Source organism: Bombus flavifrons, chromosome 2, assembly GCF_040668555.2.
Source record: "Bombus flavifrons isolate JBK064 chromosome 2, iyBomFlav1_principal, whole genome shotgun sequence".
NCBI lineage: Eukaryota > Metazoa > Arthropoda > Insecta > Hymenoptera > Apidae > Bombus > Bombus flavifrons.
In genome coordinates, this window is record NC_138443.1 from 6,261,878 (window position 1) to 6,287,386 (window position 25,509).

Sequence of the window (25,509 nt, forward strand, 5' to 3'; positions counted from 1 at the left end):
TGGGACTTTGCCTTGGGCAGTTCTGAGATTGTGGGACTTTGATAAACATTGGCATTTGTAGATTTTTCCTATAAAATGCTGGAGTCGTGAGTTTCTACTTAATGAGAAATCAGAATCACGCAATACTCGACTAGATTTTACAATCGGTGTCATATTATTTTAGTTGGTGACGCGTTGAAACGGTGACACTTAACTGTTGGACCTTCGAGACTTTAAACAATGTCGTAGACTCTAGACTCGAGAATCTCATTTAATTAACACTTTGACTGCCACGCCAAAATCACATGTTTCGCTCAGGACACCACGGAAGTATTTTTATTATTCAAACCATATAATGGCAAAATAATAATAAATTGATGATGTAAGACAACATTCTTCCCAATGGACCGTTTATCCTATTGGTGGTCATGGGTGACCACCGTGGTGCCTTGGTAACAATTGATAGCGACATATTATAACAAGGTTTCGTTTATTTCAACAAACCATTCGCATTCGTCATTTCGTCGTAAGCAAAACGTGCAAAATATATTGTTGAAACGTGTAGAAGATATTAATAAACAGTATTTTCTCATTCTATATATAATAGTAAGGTATGTACACACTTCTATCTTCAATTATATATATATGATTATAAAGCATTACGATTATTTTCTAAGCTGTGTTTATAATAATATTCGTAGATTACCCCTCAAATATATGGATGCAACAGTACACCATTAGATGCAAGATTTGTTCTATTTTTTTTTATTGATGTTCTAATAAAAATGTTTAATTGTTCAATGGGGCACTTTTTGTTTGAAAGTATTTTGTATAATATTTATTGGTTATATTCAAAATACCTAACTGTCAATTTTCATACAATTTTTACAATTGTAAGAAGTTCAAACGCTCTGGTCACCAATGACCATCGTGGCGTCACAGGAAAAACCATGGCTGGTCATATATTACCAACGTGGCAGTCAAAGTGTAAATCAAACATCAAACGCATTTCCAAGTTAGATCGAGGAATCGCGAGATATCGTTCATTAACGCTAGAACTATCAGAGTAGTCAGAATGATGATTTTTCACGGGAGCTTTATAAATTTACAACGATGCATTCTTCCCAACTTTATGGACGTTTATTGATCAATACTTTTTGTCCTTTGCATTACGTATTTTTTCACGTACCTTTCATTCTAATTTGTTCAATACAACTTTTATGTAGATTCTTATGTAATTAGTTATGTACCTCTTCTATAACGTACCAGACTCGTACTGCTTTGTTCAATGTGACCCCAAGGTCGCAGATCATCGGCTCAGACCATTCTGAAACTGTTGAACCTTGCACGGTAAGACTGTGAAATCGATGGACCTTGGCCAGTGAGATCTGGAAGTCGTGGAATCTTGCCCAATAAGAATCTACGAGTTGTTTGTGGGAAGTTGCCCAGTAAGACACCACTCGAACAGATCTCGGTCATGAAACCTCACGCGTAGCCATAGTCGTAAGACCTCATCTTCTTTTCTACAACTTGCGCGTTCAATCTAGCTCTATGCGCCTGTAATATCGGCGATCTTGAAATTTTCATTGACGAGATCTTTTATCCTCTTTACTCTTTTCTTTATCTTCGTTGTTATTTGAGATAATATCCAACGTTTCATTAATTTGAAGAGTCAAATATTCTTCGTGTTTGAGCGATGAAGATCCTAGAACTCGGTGATTATGAATTCTGACTATGAAAGATATTACGGTATTACGACGTCGTTTCGCGGTTTCTACATATTTTATATTTTTATATCTCCGTTAAAAAGATATGCGTATATCAGTCACGTTTGTGGAGTATTTTAAATCCGTTGGCCCGTAGTTTGTTAAAATTTGTTACACGACGTTGAAAATGATACATTATTCTCTAGCATTTTCGTTCGATAAATTCGCTGGGAGTCCAATTACTCTTGTTCAACGCGTATACATTGTGCAATGAATTCAACTACTCCCTAACTACCCAACGTGCTGGCTACTATAGTCAATTTTGCTGTTGTACAATGAGTGACATTGTATTATTTATGTATATATGAATTATACAAAATAATATTACAGTACATATCGTTCCGTAATTATGAGCCGTCATAAATTTCATATGTTTCCTTATTATCGTACAATTTGTTCTTATCATAAGGTTACAACAATTTAATCTCGATATAGCATACCAGATACATTGTTGTACTTATCTACGATAGGAGCAATACGAGAAAACAGCTAGTAGTATTTGTGTAGTTTTGTCGCGACTTTACTTCGGATATAAAAGCTTCTTCTTACTTGCTCTTAACCTAATTGGCTGTCTCCTGATATTTTTGAAATTCTTTGCTACATCAGCATATAAATTATGGAGGAAAATTCGCCAAGTACGCTCTCGAGCAATTTATGCTACCGATGCTGCAACATTTGTGTCTGCTTCAAATTTCAAATCATACAGAAATAACACGATCGAAACGGTTATCGTTGAACAGGTTTTCCGTATTGCAACATCGGCTGATACCACGGTACGTGGCCTGCAAGTTTCTTACGCAAGAGTATTACACTGGGTGAACTTTAGGGAAAGTGGACTGAAGGGTTGTAAATTCGTCAGAACTACCGACTGTATTAGCATGTCGTGGCATTACGATACATTGATCTTTATTGGATGCAGAACAAGACACCGGAATACCTGATCTATACAGAAATGTAGGGATCTTCGACTAACTTAATACCAGGGTCAAAATTGAAAAATATTATCTGCAAATTATCTCATGCTCGTTTTTCGAGGAAAACGAGACTGAGAAACTTTATGCTTTATTTTATAGCACTGGAAATTTTAGTTCTGGTTTTTTTAATATTTCCTCCGCTTAAATCGATAATTATATAGCAGCTTTTACAGCACTTTGTCCTTTTCCATCGTATAAAAGAGATAGAAAGTTGATAACAACAGTTGCGATCGTCAGAAAGCTCCTCGATCGATCCCAGTAATAATGTAATGACTCCTTTGTCTTTCTAGCAACTAAATTGTCTTTTTGGACAAGTCAAAGACGAGCAGTCTTTGTAATGATAATAAACTTCAATAGAAAATTTGAAATAATTTCTCGGATAAACGTTAAAAAACGTCGTTGTTCTACAAGTGGATCGTGAATGGGTCCCCTGCAAGATATTATGTTTTTCCTACAATACGTTGCATGCTATATTTTTATTGCTAGATTAATGCATATGTTTATATATATATATATCTTTTGTACATCTTCCAAATTGTATTTTCTATATCCTCTTCTTAATTGCTAATTAATTGTGTTACTTCAGTTTTATGAAAATATTCGCGATACTATTTTTAGAGCGCCCTCATTTTGAAACGATTTTTATGCTAACAAATTTTCTACTGCAAATTTGGAAATTTTTGCGTGAAAAGAATATAGACAAGATATGACTATATTTCATATTCTGATTCCTGGAATTTTCGTATGATCATTCCCGATATGCACGAGGAATACAGCAGGTTTAATTTCCATTTGTTAGCCAACGCGTGGTTATTTCTTTATTAACTCCATCTGTTTGTTTACGATATATTCCTGTGATAATTGCGCTCTCGGATTGTAGGAAATGAATAGGATACAGACGACGAATATTACAAGAGAATAGCTTGTCACGATTTTTTAACTAAATATTCAAATGTTTTATTCAAAAAATAATTTTGTCCGGCTTTTTAATTTCAATAATAATTTTAATAATAATTAATAATTAGTAATTTCGGTAAAATTTATTCCACTTTATACAATCTATTTATTTTTATACAATCAATAATTTTAATTCGTATTCGAGATGTTTCATTATTCATTATAATTCGTCATAATGAATTAATAAAACTGCTCTTTAATATTACCGATTTACTAGTAATTATTTTAATTTGCGAATATTAATATTAACTGAATTAAGAGATTGATTTTAGTATTAACAAGATTTTATTTCTATATTGTGTCACGATTATTTTCCTTTCCGAGCGAAACAATGTTTTGGCATGAAATTTGCATGTTCATCTTTATCAAAATGTTATCTCAAACGTTTTCAGTAATTGAATAAAATCCACTTTTCATCACAAGCGATAATACGCTTCAAAAACGGATCCTGTTTATTTCTTTGGAATCGAACAAGGTTATCTCCATTCGTCTAAGCTTCTGCAGCCCATTTTCGTTACTTTGACGTATTTCTTTAATCTGCCTAATGGTAAAATGGTTTCCCTTCGCTTGAAACGCTATTTCTCTTGCTTTTCATCGTAAATTATTTCCAGTAATATATCTTGACTATCTCAAACGTCGATGACATTCTCCAGGCTTCCTCTCGGTTCATGTTCTAACGAAACATCGCTTTACTTTAAACTGCCCTAACATTTACATGTCTGTCTTTTATATTTACAAGATATTTTATATTTACTAGATAAAATAAATTAATGTCTTCAGCTACTTTTACAGTGCTTTTGCTAAGTTTGAATGCGTGCAAAAATATCACACGAATATTCTCATTGTTTGCGACGGCTGACAACGAGATATTTTTAAATCAATGTTTAAACACGTCTTCATTCTGTTACCGACTCGACCACATCTAGCAAATTTATTCTCCTACTTACAGTAAATTCGTTTTCCTTCAATACGATCAATCGACGACGGAATAAATTTTAGTAGCCAATATCGTTCTATAATATCCAAATCTTGAAACAACAATATTTCACATTCAGCGCTAAAAGAAAAGCAGTCACAAATCGTCAATCTTTACACTCACGTATACCAACGATTTATTAATTACCATTCAGAGAATCTAACTTGAAAACTTGCTGGAGAAAGTTTCCTAAGAAATTCCAGCCACGCACAAGTTCTCGAGAAAAATATGATCCGGAGCTTAACAAATTACTGTCTGAAAAGTCACAGTTATCCTATCTCAGCCCTCAGCCACCAGCGTATACACATCCACCACCATATTTATCACATAAATACGTAGCCATCTCGAAGCTCGATCGTCCAGTTTCGAAACGAATTCAGCCCGACCGATGTGTTACGTGTAAGATGTAGGAAACGAGAGTTCCATGAGCGATATAAGAAATTTCTGCAAAAAGGAAAAGTCGAGGCGTTCACCAGCGGCTCGTGAGATCGAGGTAAGGTAAACTGAAGATTAAACAGGGTTCAGGTGGATCAGGACGAAAGTTAAATTCCAGGACGCGGCGCGGCAGTGGCGGTGGATGGCTCGGTACTTTTCCTAACGTTGAAAGTTATCGCCGCCCGTGAGAGAGAAGTTTTCGCGCGTTCGCTACGAAAAATTTCTTTTCCCACCTTGTGGCGTTCGTGGCCTCTTCTTGCTCTCACCCTCTCTTTCCACGTCTGTAATTTATCGCGCCGCAATAACACAATTTAAACGACTTCGTCGGGCACGGAAGACTTGTTCTCGGAACCCAACGAGCGATTCATCGCCCCGCATGTACTTATGATATCACGAACGCGATGCAGGCTACGCCGTTTGAACACTTAGTTTTAATATATGCAAAGCAATGCGTGTTTCCTGAATTTTCTCCGCGCGCCAGAACTAGACGTTGAATAGATGGGAACTGAGTTTTCTATATGGGGTGGGAGTCATTATCCCGTCGACTATTCCCCAAGTTGGCCGAAACTTGGGCTACGCGTAAAACGATGCATTTCCATATTCGCGCCATTTATGCCAATTATTGCATGAAATTGAAATCGTTCCGTGGAAAACCGTGTGTACCGCCACCGTCGGAAACGATAACGCGAAAAGATACATTGCATTCGTTGGTTATTCACCGGCGGCGCGATAATTTTTGTAAATCGATTTCGTTTTGCGCATGGAATATTAAGTGGTCGGCCAAACGATATAAAGCATGTCCGACTGCGAATACGTACGCGAATCAATTTGTTTTTATTATCGAACGCCGAATGTATACGATACTTTTATTTGTCCCCGCCCCCGATAAATTATTCACCTTTCTTTTTTAACGCTCGCTTGCGCAAACAAGTATTATCGATATAATACCGTGGTATTCCGAATAATTGAAGGCTGCTGATTTCAAAAGAAAATATCTAAATTAATCGTTCTATTCGTCTTTTCTTTGTCTTTCGATTCGCTAAAATTGCTACACTGAGATCGTAAAATAAATCGATATGAATTCGGGCAGCGTAATACTGTCGTATGTTATAGTTACGTATCACGATAAATTCCTTCGTGTAATAAGTAAATTTAACGCAACTAGCATGTCCGTTTGCCTCGTATAACATTTACGGAGTAAAGATCAGTAGGATACGTGCGTCGTTAGAGCAAAATACCTCGTACGTAACCCGACAGGGTTGATTTATACAGCTTCACCTCTGTCAACCGAACATACCTCACACGTGTTACATGCTTCTAGAACTCTGCACTCTCCTTTTCCAATGGCATCGTGTGCCATAAACAAATTCCGTAATATCAGCACAGAAATTTTCACAACTATACGATCGCCGTTTCGTTTCGTAAACTTGCATTTATCAATTTCTCCATTTTATCGTCCATGTACAGGATCGGCATTCAATTCTGAAAAAAACAAATGACTACCATAAATTCGTTTATTGTAAAGAGATAATGTAAATAATAGTAAGTTTGCAGATAAATTTGAAAGATAACGCTTGTAATACAACCATTTTTCTCTACATTCCAATTTTCGAGTTAGTCGACGTGGATTCTAACCACGTGCATACTCATTTTTCTCCATTTGTTCGCTGTTTATAAATTCCAATTCGATCGCACGCGTTTTCAGATTTATTCTACGAATGAGTTTGAAATGAGAAAACATTAATTTCATATTTGCCATCGTCAGCGAGGTTTTGCATAGATTATTACCCGCGTTAGATGATAGAAATAACGCGACGAGGACGAAAAGCACGCTTTAAAGAAAATCAAACGAGCAACGAGCTGCGCATTGGTTTAGTTCTTTTTTCTCCATCGACGTAGCTTATTAAACATGCGATTATGCATGCGTGATTCGAAACAGAAGTTACATGGGAAGGTGTAAAGTGGGTTAGATGCGGATTACGAGCGAGTGCGTCAAACCGCACCTGTGTATTCAGCTTTGCATTCGAAACTTCTTGAAAGCAGTGCTGTCGAATGTAGCAATTCCAGCATCTATCCTTCTGCCGTTGGTTTGCCGAATTTCTGTTTGATGGGCTATCGATTTGTTTGACTCGTTTATGCGCGATTCGTGCTTTACGAACTGTGTATTAACCCTATTGCGTTTTCTCCACCATTTCTCACCGAATTGTATTTCTCGAAGAATCATCGATACGCGTGATTTCTCTTCGTTTCAACTTCGTATCAACAATCGTCTAAGACGTTATCAGCCTTTGTATGATATTCGATTAAAACGAAGACAAGATTAATTAAAATATAAAGAATTCAAGGATTCTAGTAGGGCCACAGTGTTTCAGACAAAAAGTAATTTGGGATGAGGAACTTGTGTGGTCACCAAGAATATCGATATTGGAGACTTGATTATCTACGTTATTTTCTAGTATATAAATTAAACACAAAAGAACAAATTTATTTTGAAAGGTAAAGAGAACGTATATTCCGAGAGGGTGAATATTACGTAGAACAGGAAATCAAATCGAATAAACTCTGATACAGTTGAGATGGATTTTTTCCGTAATACTTTATTCAATCATCAGGCCACGTTAAACAAATTTATAGAAAATAACAGAAAAAATCATTCGTAATTTTCGACTCGGAATTATTGAAAATTTAAAGTAGAACGCCATAAAATTGCAGTTTCGAGGTATAATTTAAATCATATTGAATGTAGGTCAATACAAATCATACAACTGGGATATTAAAAAAATATAATTTTCAAGCTACAAATTTACGATAAAATGAATAATCTTTTTTTGCAAAATCAAGCTATTTTTTCTTTCATGAACAACACATTTGTTGTAAACATTTTTAGACAGATCTTCTAGAGGGTAACAAAATTTGTATACGCTTAAATAACGAAAGAAAAGACTACATTCTCCGTAAGATTTATTTTTTACTATCTGTTGTTCTTCTTTTTTTGCAAATACAATAATTGTCATAATTCTGCACACAACGCAAAGATCATAGTAAAATGAAAAGATATTCGAAGTATTTTGTACAGAAACAATTTTCCTTGTACATCATCACGCGAGTCACTTTAAAATAGTCATTCCGCACAAGTTAAGAAGCGGCACGTTTGCAGTTTTTCCAGAACCGCAATAAGAAGTTCGCGACACCGTCGTAAATCGAAACGCGTCGTAAACTACTGACCGTGCAGAGTTGTCCTAACGTTTACCTCATTTCCCGGGAAAAGAGCGCGAGAATCGTAACAAATTCGCTGTAACTGTAGTGAAAACTTTCCGGTAAGTTGGTTGCAGGTATCAAACTTCAAGAAGTGTCGTGCGAGATATTCCGTGTAATTCGTTTGTTTAACCGTCTAGCAAAAACGCAACAAGGAGAGAAATCGGTCAAAATACCGGAAAATTCGCAATCGATTTTCTTTATAACCGGTCTGATAATACTCATCGATGTTAACGTTAAAATAACAAAAACAATAAAAAGAAGGGAAAGAAAACTATTACGTTTAGAAAATTCGATAAATGCAACAGCGTGCAACGCCTAGAGCTAGAATTCCATGTTATACATACGTTAAAATTCTACACGATCTTACAATGTTTCACAAACAGTATGTAGAAATCTGTACGCAATTTAAAATCGTGTTCTCGATTATTTCGAGAGGCTAGAAAAAATAATAACGTTTGTTTGTGCGTCGAAATATATTGTAAAATATGGATCGAACGATCTGTATCGAACTAGTCGGACGAAAACGAAAAAATAAAAAAAAAAAACAGTGATGGAAAGAGAGAGGTGGAAAAACAGAACTAGAGGAAACCAGAATCGCGATAGTACTCGCGGGCAACAATAAATGCGCATCCCGATAGATTCGACTGCATAACTGCGGAACCGTTCATAGAATTATTATTGCGTTCGCGGCAATTTCTGTCCCTGATGGAGCGGGTATGAAAACCAGATTGAATCTACCGACAGAAATAAATCTGCCACGGAATAATGCCGATCGAGCACCCGCAGCCAATTACGTTCAGATGTGACATATAATGTAAACGATAACGCAAACAATACAATGAACGAGTTCTTTCGCGATGAATATTAGTTACGATAAACTTGAAATATAAGAATAATGATAAAAGAATAAGAAACGTTCTTTGATCGCTGCTTCGATGTTTCGTAACTTCTTCTTAAACGCTTCAAAATATAAATATTGAAATTATATTATTAATCTAATTAAAACAATTATTTTTGTAGGATCGGGTTAGGTTGGGTAAATACTAAATGCCATTTTTTAAAATGAAACTGCAACCACACGTAGACTCCTCAAAATATTACGTTACCTAAATCAAAAATTAAAAAATTCTTGCAATGGTGCTGTTACTGTATCTTACAAAATAATTTATACATTATACCGGAGAATGGACCTTCCACAAACGTTAACATTATACTTCCAGCAACTTTCACGACACTTTGTCTAAATTGGAATTCACGTAAAAGAATAACACGAATATTCTAATTATTCCTGTTGTTCAATAATATAATTTTAATATTTTTAGTCTAAATTTTCTTAATATCAAATATACCTAATTCGTAACAAATATCTTCTTCGATACATTTAATTAATCATAAAAGAAAATTTAACAGGGTAGTATCGATTATCCATCGATAAATATAAATGAATTTATATAATGATAATTCTTTGAGGCACCAATTACGTAATGATAGTACGAAAGAGATGAAAGTTGGAAATGGATAAAACAAAAAGGAGAAAAAGGAGCGCGAACTACAATATTATAGAATAACGTAAACAACAATGGATAATTTTAAGTAAAATCGACAAATAGCAAAAGGCAACGTTATTACAAATTCCATAAAATTAGTATCCCAGTTGCAATATTGTATACATCGTAAAGATAAGAGATTTCCAATAATATTTTATAGTTACACTGACTATTCTGCCGCATCATTTTACTCGCGGAAATGGCATCGTTGCAACAGAAACTCTATATTCAAGCATTGTACATATTCCCAGCGGATTCTATACAAGGCAGGTAACAATTGTCAAGAACCATGCATCGTAAATCCACTAAGATCACAGGGAAGATAAACCACCCTAGAAGACACTACGTTCAAAATTTCTCTCCATTTTTCAAGCACATCGCTTTCGAAAAAGCAGCTTTTAAGAATTGATCGATAGCTTCTAGGAACCACTACGAGAGGAAAGAATAACTTTCATTATCTGTACACAGTCAGCAGAAAGTTTTTTCTTGCCAATGAAATAATGGCGCGAGCATGAGATATCAGAGAGTACAGCTGGGCAGCTCGTGCGATTTTTCAGAACATTAACATCCAATACCATTAAAACCACTTCAAGAGAAAACACTTTGAGGAGATACAGAACATTCCCCACAACGAGACCGAGGAACATCGTCGATAAGTTTGGGAAGTTGTCTTAAGTAAATACAGATATAGTCTGTGATACGATTTTGTTTTGTCGAGAAGTGGACTTATTAAGAGGTTGTAGTTTTCACTGTAAGGATCAAAATGCTCGATCTGATTAAAGTCTGAAAAGCTATTCGTTCTCTGCACAGCGGTTATGTTTTTTTTAACTAAAATATTAATTAAAAATATTTCTTTCTGTAACAATTGATTTCAATATATCGATGTTTAGCGATCATATCAGAAAAGAATAAGTAGATTATCAATGGCGGACGTTCGTTGAATACAGACAACCAAGATACGCCTAGATCTGCTACGCAATAAAGATACAAAAGAACCGTTTTAAACAACACGCGTAAAGTAATATACAATTAACAATTTCTAAGTGTAAACTTTTCGTATTTCGAAAATGGGAAAGAAGATTTTATTCAAGTTTTCCACTCGTATCCCTGAATACCTTAGCCATTTTCTTCAAAGCTGTGAATATCGCGATCCAGAGAATAAACGACGCTATTATTGTATTGATGTCTGTCGTCGATTTCAATTAAAATGGAGGACCATTCGATAAAACGGTATAATAATTCGGCCGTACAAGGGTCCGTGAACGATCGTCATCGGTCAATCGTTCCAAGCGTGAAATCCGTGCAAATCGTGCAAGGAGATCGAACGGGTATCGAAGAATTCAGGCAGCGAGGAGCAAAGGTAGGAACGTGCCAGCACGTTCGTTCGGCAAGGAGCTAGTAACGTGTCCGAGGCACAATAAATATCCTGCTGGAAGCAACGGGACGTTCAACGTCCAAGCGGCGTTACTGCACATCTGGCGCTGTCGCCATGAATATAACCCCGTACCAACCAACTCCGGCTCTGCCGCTGCTACCTACTAAACTCAGCCTTCCGCTCGTTTCCTCTCTCCTGTCCTAGCTCCTTGCCACGCGACAAACTTTCATCCTGTTTTGCACGGGGAACGATCCGGTGTGCTTCGGTGTCGCGCGACTATCACGCATTCGCCAACATCTCCGCCGACTATGTCTACCCTCTGTATGCTTAGTGTACGTTCAGAACCCGTTGTTGCTCAACGAGAATAGAAGAAAAGATCGTCGAATCTAACGTAGGAATGGGAACTTTGGGTATAAAATGTTTTTTTTTTTATTATTATGTAATTTGTACTTTACAATTTGTCCAGCTGGACATTTGGTAAATTTTTCTAACTTAATTGCTAAATAACATGTGGATGGCTACCCCCAATGGGATACCATCTTCGAGTTTGACTATTTTATTTCTTTAGTGAGGTCAGTGGGGTGTTTTCTTTTTAGTCTTCTTTCTATGAGAGTTTTGCTCGCTTCAGTAGCCAACTGGTTTGGATGTGTTGCCGTTCTTTCCTTGTATTTTTCTGCGTACCTGTCGATCTCTTCTTTGACTGTTAGTATTTTTAAGTCTTTGAGTATATCCTCCTTTCTGACATACCATGGGGCGTTGACTATTGTTCTCAGTATCTTCGATTGTAGCGACTCTAGTTTATTTATGTGGCTTATTGCTGCTGCCCCCCATAGTGGTATTCCGTACGTCCAAATTGGTTTTATCGTTTTGTACAGTTTTAGTTTATTGTCTATGCTGAGTTTAGAATTTCCACTAGTTAGCCAGTACATCTGTCTTCTTTTTATCCGTATTTTGTCTATAATTGATTTAGTATGTTGTTTCCATGTAAGTTGTGTGTCTAAGCGGAGTCTTAGGTATTTAACTTGCCTTATTCGAGGTATACAATGTAAGAATTATTTCAACGCCGTTGCTACAAAGCAAAAACAGTTGAAAAAGATATAGGCGAATCTAATGCAGAAATAGTAGTATCTCACGTAACATCGATGTCTTCCGTCGTTCCATTAATATTCGATCCGCTGCATTACCATGGCAGGTTCGAAAATACCTTTCCTATTTTCAAATTTATCTACCCATAGTTCGACATGAAAACATCATAGAAATATGCAAAAGCTCCAATTTGAAAAATGATGTGATACCTAATCGAGAAAGTGTAGAAATATACCCTAAAAGTCATCTTCTTAAAGTTACAGAAGCGGAAAGTTACAATAGATTTATCAACGTCTTACCGAGCTCTTCTTTCCTTATATTTTGAGGGGAGAAACTGTCGTTTGAAAGTACAACCTTATGTAACTTGGTGTTCCATGTATCATCATTACACAAAGGGTTGAAAGAGAGATTCGCGGATATCCTCTATCTTGTTGTTAAGATACAATAGCTATACACGACGAGCGACATGTTTATATCTAAGATAGAGCGGCATCGGACGAAGGGCAAGAGAGGCTGGCCAAGTATCCAGCCAAGGGCTTAGCTAAGCCAGGCGACGCTATCCTATCTCTCTTAAACTGTAGGAGCCGAATGACAATCGTTAAACTCACACAGAATCATCGGGACGAGGATGTACGAGAAACGGAAAGAAAGTCCTCTCTCGAAAAGAAAGACCGAAAGGTGGAAGGAGGATGGAATAAAATGTTGAAGTAACAGACGCTGCATTTCGGGAACAATTTAGCCCGGGTCTCCTTGGGGAGGTATTGGTAACCGTCGATACCTTTGTTCGATCTCACGCTTCCTCGAGAATTCCCCCCGGGTTCCTGGGAATATTTTTCTTCCTTCTTGATTACAAGAACAGGCGTCGTGCCACTGGTTATTGTTACGTCTTACGAGGCACACGGAGACGCGACGTTGCATTGATTGGCGGCTGATATCGCGTTCCGTTGTGTATAATCGTGCATGCACACACGCCGATGGCGGAAATTGCGTGACGCACACGAAGACGTGGCCGAAAGGGTTGCTTCGTTACCCCCATTGCCGCGAGAAATCGATGACAGATCGCGTGAGATACTTAATTAGAGCGATTTTAATGGGGACCTGGTTTTCTAATTTGATTCATTTGTATTTAAAATAGCAAGATACACGGCTTTTTGACAAATCACGAGAACGCACGGGATCGAAAGAGTTAAAAACCGGTGTTAACCTTTTGTTCGACTGGCGAATCTGGTTTGCCGGGGCGAGGAAATCGAGCGTGCCGCATCGTTTAGATATTCCGCTGGTTACTCGGTCTTTTGTGTTTTAATTAGTTGCTTTTATCGTTGGTTTAAAGTACGCTTTTGAGAAACTATTGGTTAACTCTGATAACACGATCCAGATGGAAACGGGCGAACGTATCGATAAACTTAAATATAATTGTGCGCACGGGTCAATTCGACTGCTTTCGCGAAACTTGCGGGAAGCTCTCGCAAACGCGAAAATATCCGCGAGAAAATCGAATGAATAAATAATTAAATGCACTTTCCATTTGTTCCAATAATTGCCCATTTTATAAAGATTTTGCTATACATTTAAGATATAACGAGAAAATACAGATCCAGGATATTTTTATGTATTCATATATTTATAACGTGTTAGATTAGTATGCTTTTAAATACATATATACATACATATATCTAAAGTACGTATCTAACTTTGATACTAAGATCTTCGCAATTAAACTGCGAAATACTCGTTATAGTACTTAAAGAGTAAAAGAAATCTTTATGTAAACTTCAAGTCTTCGGTCATTTCAGATATACATCACAGCCTGTATATCTTATTCCTTTTCTACTTCTGATTTCAATTACGCATCTAGCACAACAAACGAATCATTGTCCTCGTGCACTTCCTTTTGTTCCTCTTAATGGAAAGGAACAACATTTCTACAAAACGTCCTTTCATTGGATGCGGGATGCAATAAACCGAGCATACATTCCTTTCCGAACGTTTAACATCAAAGGGTTAATTGCATACAATAAATCCCGCCAAAATCTCCGCTGAATTCCGTAGCTCTCAGAACTACCTAATATTTACAACCCTACCATTTCACGAGAGCTACTCGAGCCTCCTTCCCTTCTCCCTCTTTCTCCCTCCATTTATTAATTTTCCAACGACAGTACCCTCTCGTAGGTTCGTCTCGAGGCTCTTCTCGTTCTTAGCGTTCGCCGTTTCTTCGTGACGTCGAACGTGCATAACCTCGTCGTCATCTTCGTTGTCGCGGTCGTTCCGCTCGTCCGTTTCTTTCCCAGCTGCCGTCGTAGATTGGCTAGGCGGGCAACCAGCCAGCCAGTCAGCCAGCCGGCGAACAAGCCAGCCAACGTCGTCCCTCTTCCACCCGAGCTAAAGTAGGGGGATGACGGACTCCGGTGAAGCCACAAACTAATTACGACCCGGGGCGCCGTCGAGAGTAGAGGCGCCGGTGGCTCACTAGGGATTGTCCGTGGCTGTGAAGAGGGAAAGGGAGAGGCGACTGCAGGCTGGCGTAGAAAGGATAGAGAACGTTAAGAGTAAGAGAGTCGCGCGTAACATTGGAGAAAGGCAGACAGCAGACAAGGGTGCAGATGATGGCAGAGCAACTGAAAAGGGATGCTGGAGTGAGAGGGATAAGGATTCCCCGGGTGTCGTCTGAGCTGCCGCGAGTCTACGTAACTGTATCTAGCCTCGTATAGATATACGTAACTCGCCTACTCGTGTTAACTATACTTAAGTGGCTGAATTCCGACGCCTTTCGCACGGAGGCTTCTTCCACGGGACACGGGTATCGCGACACGGATACCGAGACACGGCTAGCTGTCGGATAAGCGGTCTGAGCCGGCAAAAGAAATTTAAAGCGGTGGATATTTACAAGGGATCTAGGAGAAAACACTTTTCGAAGAAACACGTTTAGAAGCACCAATTGTGGTTGTTACGTTATATATATAACACCCCATTGACTTCACTAAAGAAATAAAATAGTCAAACTCGAAGATGGTATCCCGCTGGGGGTAGCCATCCACACGTTATTTAGCAATTAAGTTAGAAAAATTTACTAAATGTCCGGCTGAACAAATTGTAAAGTACAAATTGAATAGTAAAAAAAAAGAACGTTATATATATACATATAGTGGTATATACTATGTATACCATTAGGCAATAACGTCGTGCTATTAGATAACGAATGCAATCGTGGGACGTATGTCTCGACAGAATATAGGGAAATGTCAATGAAAACTGGATTACGTACTAAATTGGTGAAACGGAAATTGAACGAGAATAACTTATACTTGTCGACCTTAATGACGATTAGTGGAATTCGCTGAGAAACGGGGACAAATGAAGCGATTACAAATAGTTGGCGTATTATTGAACATTTAAATAATTAAGATCTTACTAAAAGAGAAAAACAAAAAAATAGGAAGATTGAAAATCTGTATTCTAGGGAAACGATTATTCAAAAATACGTACACAAGCGAGGTAACTAATAATAGTTGCTGTATCATTCAAAGCTCTAAGAGGAGAGGATTTTAACAAAAAGGGATGAACGATGAAATAGTAGAGGATAAATATGAACTCGTATAAAAATAGAACTGTGCCCTAGGGGAGCATTTATCTACTCGGAAATACAGATGAACAATTACCAATAGTTTTCTATGCCATTCAAAACTTTGGAAAATTGAAATTTTCACCAAGAGAGTAGCAGAAAAATAAGGAAGCATGAATGAGCATCTACCGTAGCATCGTTGTAGAATAACGTCGCGACGTTAGGTAACGTGCTATCCTGGAACGCATGTCTTCGAAGGAGAAGCGAGATCCAAGGACGGAAGTTCAATGAAAGTTGGGTTACGTATTAATTAAGCGAAACGGGAATTGAATAGGAATAATTCATAGTTGGTTCGCTTTATTAGTTCGTTCCGGGAGTATAACGAACGCGCTTCATTTCGACCACGCTGGCTGCGGAGTCTGGTGTTTAGCAATATTGCGTAACCGGAGAATGATTGTAGCAATAAGTCCGACTGCCATCCTGTTGGAAACCATGCTGTACTAATTGTATTTTAACCGGCTCTCTGTTTCGAGTTCTTTTTCCCCCCTCTCTCCCCATCTTCCTCTCTCATTCTCTGCTAGCATTCCCTCCCTTACCTCTCACCCCGTCTCAGATTTGTGCTCGGCTTTACGTCCTAATGAATGCGAGATTGTGCGTTCGCGAAAGCATTAATGTTGATTTCATTTTATTTTGTACACGCAGCGACGCGCTTTGTGTACACGGCGCTTTAATTAAAGCAGAATATTTATACGCAACCTTATTTAGTATGTTGTACTGAAAACAGGGGAAAAAGCCGAAAAAATAGAAAGACGGTATGTAGCTGAAGGGAAGGGAAAGTACGCGTGACAAGTAGAACGCGACGCGGTGAAACTCAACGTTATCTATTTGCTTTAAATCATCGTTATATATTTGTACAATTCATAAAAGGAGCTACGAAAAAAGAGAGAAGTTGAAACGATCGAATATAGTAGCGATTGCCATTTATCTCGAACAAAATAATTGTTGTCGCGACCATGGTGACGGTAGTGGCATTAAATGCGAAAAAACACGACAAGCTACGTTAAATTTGAGTTTGTCGTAAAACGACGCGAGTGAATTGCCCGTCTAGCCTTTTCCTCTTCTCCCTCTCTCTTTTTCCTTCTTTTTTTATTTTTATGCGTGTACTAGTAGACATTTTATTTCGCTACATATGTGCGCGTAATTGGCGCACTGGAATGTTTTACCAGCCTTTCGTGTCACGGGCGACGGCAATAATTCCAAGTTTCTCTGCAATTTGTATCAACACCGAGACCGTAGGCATCCCTATGCCGTCGCATACACACATCAATTATACGTGGCAGTGAATTCTGCCGCGGGAGAATCACTGGTCTGACCATCGGTATGGCGGCGTTCGACGGTAACTTCCGGTATAAGCCGCGGCCGTGGCACGGTACACCACGCGGCACGAAAATACCTTCATCGCGAGAGGCGGCCTCGGAGGCGGTGGTGATACCTGCCCGCGTGGAGGCAGTGTGCCGGGCAGGCCGACGCAATTAAATCCTCCACCCTGCGTAATTGGCTGCCTCGTCTGGCCTAGGCTTAATTGAACAGTATAGACATAACGATGTAATTGCCAGGACAATTTAGAAATACGCAAACTAGAACGTACAAGTGGGACAGGTCTGAATTGAAGTTGGCATGACAAACGAAACATGAAGGCAGAAAGTTTAGTTTGGTGGGGGAAAATTAGAGACGTGAAAATGTTTAAGACCGTGGTCGAAGCAATGCAACATGCGATGCGCATTGCATATTTTCCTTTAAGATGGTTGCGACTGCAGAAACGTGAGGGTCGGGTTTGTTATCTGCTACTGAAAATGAGTGAAGGTGCTCAGGTCGGTAGATGGCAGATACAAATAAGATGGATGGTACGGAAATTACGTTTTGAGGATACGAAAAAGAAGGGTAGTGACATATTAGGTGTCTGTCCTATTTAATGCACTGTATAATCAACTTGGAATTAATACATTTAACTGTTTTCAAATATATACGGATTAATTGATAGAATAAAATGAAAAATGATACGATTCAGGGTTTTGTGAAAAGCGAGCGTCAATTTGACGATTATGAATTTTGAATATTCGAAATGCGAGTGATAGTAAGTAGTTGAGGTTGAGGTCTTATATCTCAGTAAATATCATAAGGCTAAAGGCTAAGGAAGTAAATATCATCCAAGGCTTTACGAACGTGATCGAATGTATCCTGAAAATATTGGTAATTTACCTGGATCGAAATAAAAATTTGTAAACTGTAAGAGAAGATTCTCTTTATTTCTTAAAGAGAGAAATGTATATCCCGTAGAAAATACATATGTACGACAATTAATTGACATTGAGCGCGATTCTGTGTATTTAGTCTTAAAAGGCTAGCCAAGGAATAAAACTCCTAAAAAGAGGAAAGAACGATGATCTATGCAATTCGGACGATTAACAAAGCAGAGTGAGCCAATATTCGAAATAGGTCAAATGAAAATACGAAAGACGGTAAATAAACGGAAAGTGAATAAGTGATTCGCTCTGTTAGTGAAGTGGAGGAAGGAAAGAGATAAAGGATTAGAAGAGGAACGATGGAGGGGAAGGAGGACGCGAAGGTTGAACGAGACAAATGTGTACTAGGAACGAAATGAGCACGTAGTCCGAAGTAAAAAGAGTAAAGGAGTGCGAAAACTAGGTGAGAAAATAGAGAGCAACGACCGAGACGGGGATTGAAGGCGAATGACGGAGGATAAGAGGATGCGGCGAATGGCATACAAAGGAAGCCTCGCTTTTTTCGCGATCATGCAAAGCGGTTGGATACTTCGAGGCAAAGTGAAACGACCGACGTTGCTCCGCTGGAACGTATTTGATCGATTATGTAAATTTCCTCGCGAAGGAAGAGCTCCTCAGACTTGGAGGGCTCGCCCAGTCACGCACCTGACTGTGTCGACTTTGAATTGGAATTATCAGACCGGATGTCAAGCTAAAGCATACCCCGTGTGTCATTGTATTACGCGAACTGCAGCTTCTATAATATATGTACATATTCAGAAATTTGCTGCAGAGAGAATCATCGTTTCTCTTCCGTTACAGACGTCGCCGCTTTATAAACACGTGTAGGAGAGAAACGATGGTCTGCGGCCCGTTCCCTGATTGCATCCAATCGCAAATTACCAATATCGGCCATTATTACAATAAATGACGTGCTCACTGATGCCCTGGTTAATACGATTACGCGATATCGCGGGTAATCGCATGTACGATGAATCGATCTTTATCGAAAAAAAAGCAGCCTGCAAATTGCGTTACAACAAACGATGTACGCCGTCGGCGTGTATCGAATCGACGAGGGAGAAACCCTTTCTTTTTTCTTCGTGCAAACCGTGTACAAATTGAACCGCAGTAATTGGAACCCGACGATCGCGATACAATGGGAAATTAAATCGCATACGAAATCGCGCCTCGCGATGGTTATTAATTATGTAAAGCCGAAACAATACACAGGAAAATCGGAATTAAACAGATATCCGTTGCCATTGTTCGACGCTGGTTATAAGTAAATGCGGTAGAGAGAAATAGTTTTAGGAGTAATTAACGTATTGATTGAAGTTGCGATTCTTTTGTTGTTTTTGAGATTAAGATTTCAATACGCGTTTGATGTTCAATTTAGTGAGATTCAACAATTGACAAATTACGGGTTACCGGTATTAATAAATTTTCCTCTATAACAATTATAACCGTAATAACTAAAGTTTTACAAAACTGGACAAATCATAAATCATCTGATCATATTATTTGAAGTAAATCTATAAAATTATTCGCTGGATATCTACAACCTATCGCTTGTAATTTGTCAATTCGCTAATATTGATCATTAATAAATGATATCTAGTAAATAATTGCGCAATAGAGTATAATTAGTAATAGCGATTAATGTGTGAAAAACTTATGCAATTTTAAGTTCTACTATCAAAAGCGATCGATATCATTATCCTGAATTTTGCCTAAATCAGATGAGGCATGCATCGCGTTGGTATTTTCATGATAACCAATTATTCATAATCATTGCTAATGCTCGAGAATTCTGTTAATTCCCGATTGATTAAAATCCAAGTGCCTATCAGGAACAAGAATTTTGTATATCCTCCATCCTTATGAAAGATGAATGGGAGGTGGGACCATTGCCTCTTCGAATATTCAGTTGACATGAGGAAAACATATCACAGGAACTAGATAATCATCACTTGCATGAATATAAATTCGATAGATTTTAATTAGAATTAATTTGTATGTCACGTAAAAATGATTAAAGAAGATGAACAAAATAACGAGTAGTGTGTTAAACAGATATTATTATTTCTGATAAAGATTTTTCTGGTGAAAATAATATGGGAGGAAGGAATAATAATATGGGATTTTAATAGCAGCGAATACATTAACACTAGAACAACCGATAGTTAACACGAAGCTATTTCTACCAAAACCAGCCAAAACGACTGGTCTTTAAAAGATACGTAATAATAGAATATTTTTATATTTATTGATTTATTGCTTTCTTACAGAAGGAATTCCATGTTATGTAGTACATTTTTCGTATTATTAATCCACCTGGGACTATGATCCCTAAACGAGGGTTGACACATTTATAAAATTGTGGAGTCAGTCATTTTGACTGGTGTGGTATTTTTAGTGTTAGCATCTAACGATCTAGCGATCGATCCGGAATTTTCCCGATAACTGATATCATCATATTGAATGATGCGCAGTAAAAATTTTAAAAACGTGTGGTAATTGTACAAAACGAGGAAATTGGTTAATTGTGGTTCGATAAACATATTGCAGGACTCTTTTACACTTTGACAAGTATCAGTAATTTTGACTGGTATTGATACAAGTAGCCTTGATACAAAATTATTTTGAGTTTGAATACATATGAGTTTGAATACAATAAAATTCATTATATTATTCTTTTAGTTATCGTCGCGAAAGATATTACATCATTACGGAAAAAAAGCAAAAATTTTATAATAAAATTGTAAAACCAGTCAATTTGACTGGTGTGGTAGGTCTAGTGTTAATGACAATTAATAGGATTTAGTCAGGAGAAAGATAAGTGAACCAGCGATAGTCGTCATATAATACGAAGCTTTAAAGAATTAAAATTGTAATGAAATACAGGATCAAATAGATAGGAAGAACGAACTCAAACTCACCTGAAAGCAGCCGTTCACTTGAGAATACGAAACAGCCAAATAACTACCATCACTTGGCATATCATACAAAGCTGCAGAAAATGAATATTTCGATAAGGAGACGGAAAAATAGAAAGGGCGAATTCTAATTTGTCTAAAGGTAAAAACCTGCTTCCTAAGGATACATTTATTCTCTAAGAAATAGAACTGAATCAGGTAATTACCAACAGTTTCCACATCATTAAAAACTCCAAAGAATTAAGATTTTAACAGAGCGAGAAACAGAGAAATAGAAAAGCGAACGAAGAGCGAATAGAAACGGTCTCTGCTCGTTCCCGGAAATTTACGGAAGGATTGACTGCCGTAACTAAAAAGACTGGTAGTTACGTGAACGAGCAGAAAGAACTGGAAGACAGGAACAGCTGTTGAGAGAAAAAGATGAAGCGATACGGTGGTGAACGCGGAACGACGGAAGAAAAATGGGATTCGAGGGATCAAGAGGTCACGTGCTACGCTGTCAGGGGTAAATGCAGCCTCGGCCGAACCTTGTCAAGGGATTATCGATACACCTTTACAATAAATGTGTTAGACGTTCAAGCCGATGGACAGCTCGTAATCGCTCGGCGATGAACTGTTCCCCTGAACTCGCGCTCTTCGTTTATCCATCAGAGACATTGTGTATATTTGTTCTTCTGTCGTCGATGTTAACAGTTACCGTAAAAGATACGACATTCATGTACATTGTAATATTCTCGTGTGTGATCACCGTTTAATTTTCGACACAGCGAGATAGTGAATACGCCAAGCGGATAAACAGATCTAACGTTTGTTGAAACAAGAACAAAAGCACAGTGATAACGATAACAAATGTCCAGGTTTAAATAAAATTTTAACGATTCGATTTTAACGAGGTAATTTAGCAACAATGATGGTTCGGTGCTATCTATCATTGTGTTTAATGACGACGTGTATACCTAGTAATTGGTCGAATATACCACATTGATTTTACGTAATAATGATGTGGAACATCGCGTGTTGCGTTTGCCCGAATAAATACGATGCCTCAAAGGAAAATTAATAATTTTCCATTGGCCATTAATTATGAAATTGACGAGCTTCCTGAAAAAGAAAATAGGTCTGTGGTAAATGTATAAGCGTCACGTGTAATTTATAGTCGGATAGCTAAACCGTTTTATGAATATTTTGTTTATTCGGGAGAAATAAAAAGATTAAAGTTGTTTAAAAGCCATTATAATTATCAATTCGAACGAATAAACGATTCATTTTGCCTTATGGGACCCCCTTCCAGAAAATTTCTCTATTGTGAAATTATAAAAGTGTTTTAATTACAAAGTTGTTAATTACAAGAATTATAAAATAATAGAGATAAAATCCTTATACGATCTCATTAAAGATTTCGCCAAACATTATCTTCATTTAGTTTCAACATTGTGCAGTAAAACTCCATTTATGCGAGCTTCATTTATTTAAACGAAATTCTAGTTAATGTCCAATGAGATGAATTTCTAGCAGTTTAATCCACTTATCTGAACATGAATTATTATGCGGGGACTCCACGAGCGAAATTTTAACGTGCGATATCGCGCAGATCATATGTCTGTCCTTATTGTTCTTAACAGAGAAACAAAGAGAGATACATGATCGTAGCGAGATCGCACGGCAAAATGTATGCATTTAGCGTTATACGAACGAAAAATCATAGTTGGCAACGAGGATCAACTTTCTAATGAAGAGTTCTTACTATACGTTGCCTGTATCATATCAGTTTCGATAAATCTTAGACAGCAGCATTGCATGAATTTGTCAGATGACTAGGTGTTGATGCGTCAGATTGTACAACTTATCCCTGTGGTCAACTCTCTGGAACACGCACCATAGGGGATATAGATGTTGTGCGAGCCAACTCCTGTCGAAACATCAGCACAGGGATCAAATTTGCAGCTAGCAAATCCACCCGGTTCGAGATACATCTGTTTACACGAATCCCTCAGGAGAGAAATTTTTATAATTTTTGTTGCCAAGTAGAGCAATGAGAAAGAAGGAATAAATTATAGGAATGGAGGATCGTAATTCGTAAATGTGAGAAATTACAACGTAAGGTCGAAGTTTTACATCGAAATGTCGTAAACCATAGCAACAGGAAAACGGATCGAAGAGCCCGATGACATTTTTAACGTTTCTAGGCGACTTGCTTTCCATTTTTGTTTCCATCAAAAGGAATATACGACGACTTTCTTCTGAGATCTAATATTGCAGAGGATTGATATCAGAGCAACCATATTGCTTTTTATGTATACACTCGGTATACTTCTTATACGCTTATCAAATATTCTTTGAGGAATAGTAACTTTTAGCATTTACAATGATTTATCGATTTCAAAAAACACTCCCGGTAATTTAGCTCCCTCGCTAATAAGTCTGGCGTAATAAGAAATTGAGTAACAAAGAAATTATATCCAAGTTATATTATTAAACTAACTGCGAATATTTGTGCAAATTTATATTTTTACGAACACATCGAAGAGGATGGAATTTACGCATAGGTTTGTTTCGCTTCAACTTAAAACAATTTTTTATGGTATTTAATGAGTATTACACTTTTACACATTTTTGTCTATTACGTTTTGGGCATTTGGACATTTTAAAATTTCCCATCGTTCTAAAACCGAAACAATTATTAAAATTCACTAGAGACAGACAACTAATGTGGACGATAAACAAGCAAAGCACATTTTCCACAGCATTCCTCCCACGTCTTTCGTCACAGTAACACGTTGAAAGGGTTAACACAAGCGAACATCTACGCAACCATAAAAATCGACCTGATTTCCTCCCAGCCTTAACTAATGTCCCTTCTTTTGTCTCTGTCCAAAGTCCTTATCAATTTCGGACCCTGAAACGACTACACGGTTCTTCCTATCCTTGCCAGTTCCATTGGTGAAACCAGCACGCGTTGCTCCATCAGGAAACGAGTCGAATCACCCATCCGGTGATTAACGTAATCGAGTGAATCGTACGACGATATATCAGGACGGCAGAGAGAAGGGGCTCGATTATTTATTAATGGATCGATCAAACACAACGGAAGCAAATTCTTCAAGTCTTGGTATCGCTTCGGCCGAATACGAGTTTAGGTGAGAACAGCAGGAAGCCTCGGCGTATAGCATGTACCGCATGTAGCTACACTGGGAATCACGTGTGATATCACGTCGATGTCGTTTCCCGCAAAGACATCGTTACCTTTCGTTTCCGTGTCGAGAATACTCGCGACCTCGCTTCCGTGACGGGAATACAAGTTCTACGAGGGGGCCATAGCGAAGGAGGACTCTGGGAGTGGTGAAAGAGCAGGTAACGAGGAAGGGAGTCGGTTTAGAGGATAGCAGGACTAGCGGCCTAACTGCAATTCCATCTTTACCGCAACGAGGACGTCGACAAATGGCTGAGTCCCGGATCATTCGCTTCGTCTCCGCGCGTAACGATTTACGCACGTGTCATGGAAGCGAAGAGTAACGAGCACGCGTCACGTTTTCGTACCATGAGTCCCTCGGACCATAAATTTACATTGGTTACCAGCGACCAGTTACGAGGTGAATACGATTATGAAAGTCGTAAGATGGGTTTTCTATCTCTAAGAGAAGGAAAGAGACGAGCGAAGGATGGAAAGGTTGGAACTCGAACAGGATAGTAGATGACCGATACACGAATAATTACTCGGCATACGAGGAATGATCGAGAGGGATACGAGGCTATGTCATCGTCGGTTGGCCTAATTCCTTTCGCTTACATGGGATCGATGGCCAGCCGGTCAGTATGAAAAGGGCGATTTTAGAGCGCGACTATTTAACCGTAGGTCGGTCACGTACTACTACAAAATCAACGTGTTCCTTCTTTTGCTCGTCTTTTTCTGTCTTTTCTCTTTTACTTGTTCGAGCGAAGAAAGAGATATACAACGGTAGCCGGAGGAAGTTCGATGGAGCGAGTCAACGAAGAATCGCCATGGTATACCACTCGATTGATATTTTCATCGACGAAACCGAGTATCGATGACGAAACAACGGATCCGTTTCGCCGCTAGAGTTATTTTATTTTATCTTTTACTGCGAGGCCCGTGTTAACCGTACAGTTGTTTGGAAAGAACCCTCTGGCTATTCCGAACTCAGCTCGTATTTTATTGGTGATTCAGCCGGTTGACGTTGACAGGTCGCTGGTTGCGCGTCCGATTCGATTTTTCGCCATGGGGTTCGTCGACGAAAGACAACCTGGCATTTCCGTCGATAATTAATGAACCGTTTTGCTAGTGTCAAGATGGCGAATACTTTTTGGCCCCTGCGTTAAAACGTCTTCCAATCTCGCGTTAAACTTTCCGTCAAACG

General features: G+C 38.2%; 1 long non-coding RNA gene across 4 annotated transcripts in view; it reads right to left on the reverse strand.

The window, feature by feature from the left end:
- The window catches only part of LOC138190061 (uncharacterized), a 33,702-nt gene that overhangs the window by 1,389 nt on the left and 6,804 nt on the right, over positions 1-25,509 (reverse strand). For 3 of the 4 annotated variants that reach the window (XR_011176192.1, XR_011176190.1, XR_011176191.1), the window contains 4 exons: positions 6,385-6,569; positions 4,800-5,096; positions 4,624-4,733; positions 1,230-4,349 (listed from right to left, as the gene is read on the reverse strand). This is a non-coding gene — a long non-coding RNA (uncharacterized LOC138190061). The remainder of the gene's footprint in view (positions 1-1,229; positions 4,350-4,623; positions 4,734-4,799; positions 5,097-6,384; positions 6,570-25,509) is intronic. The other variant, XR_011176193.1, reaches the window with a different exon arrangement.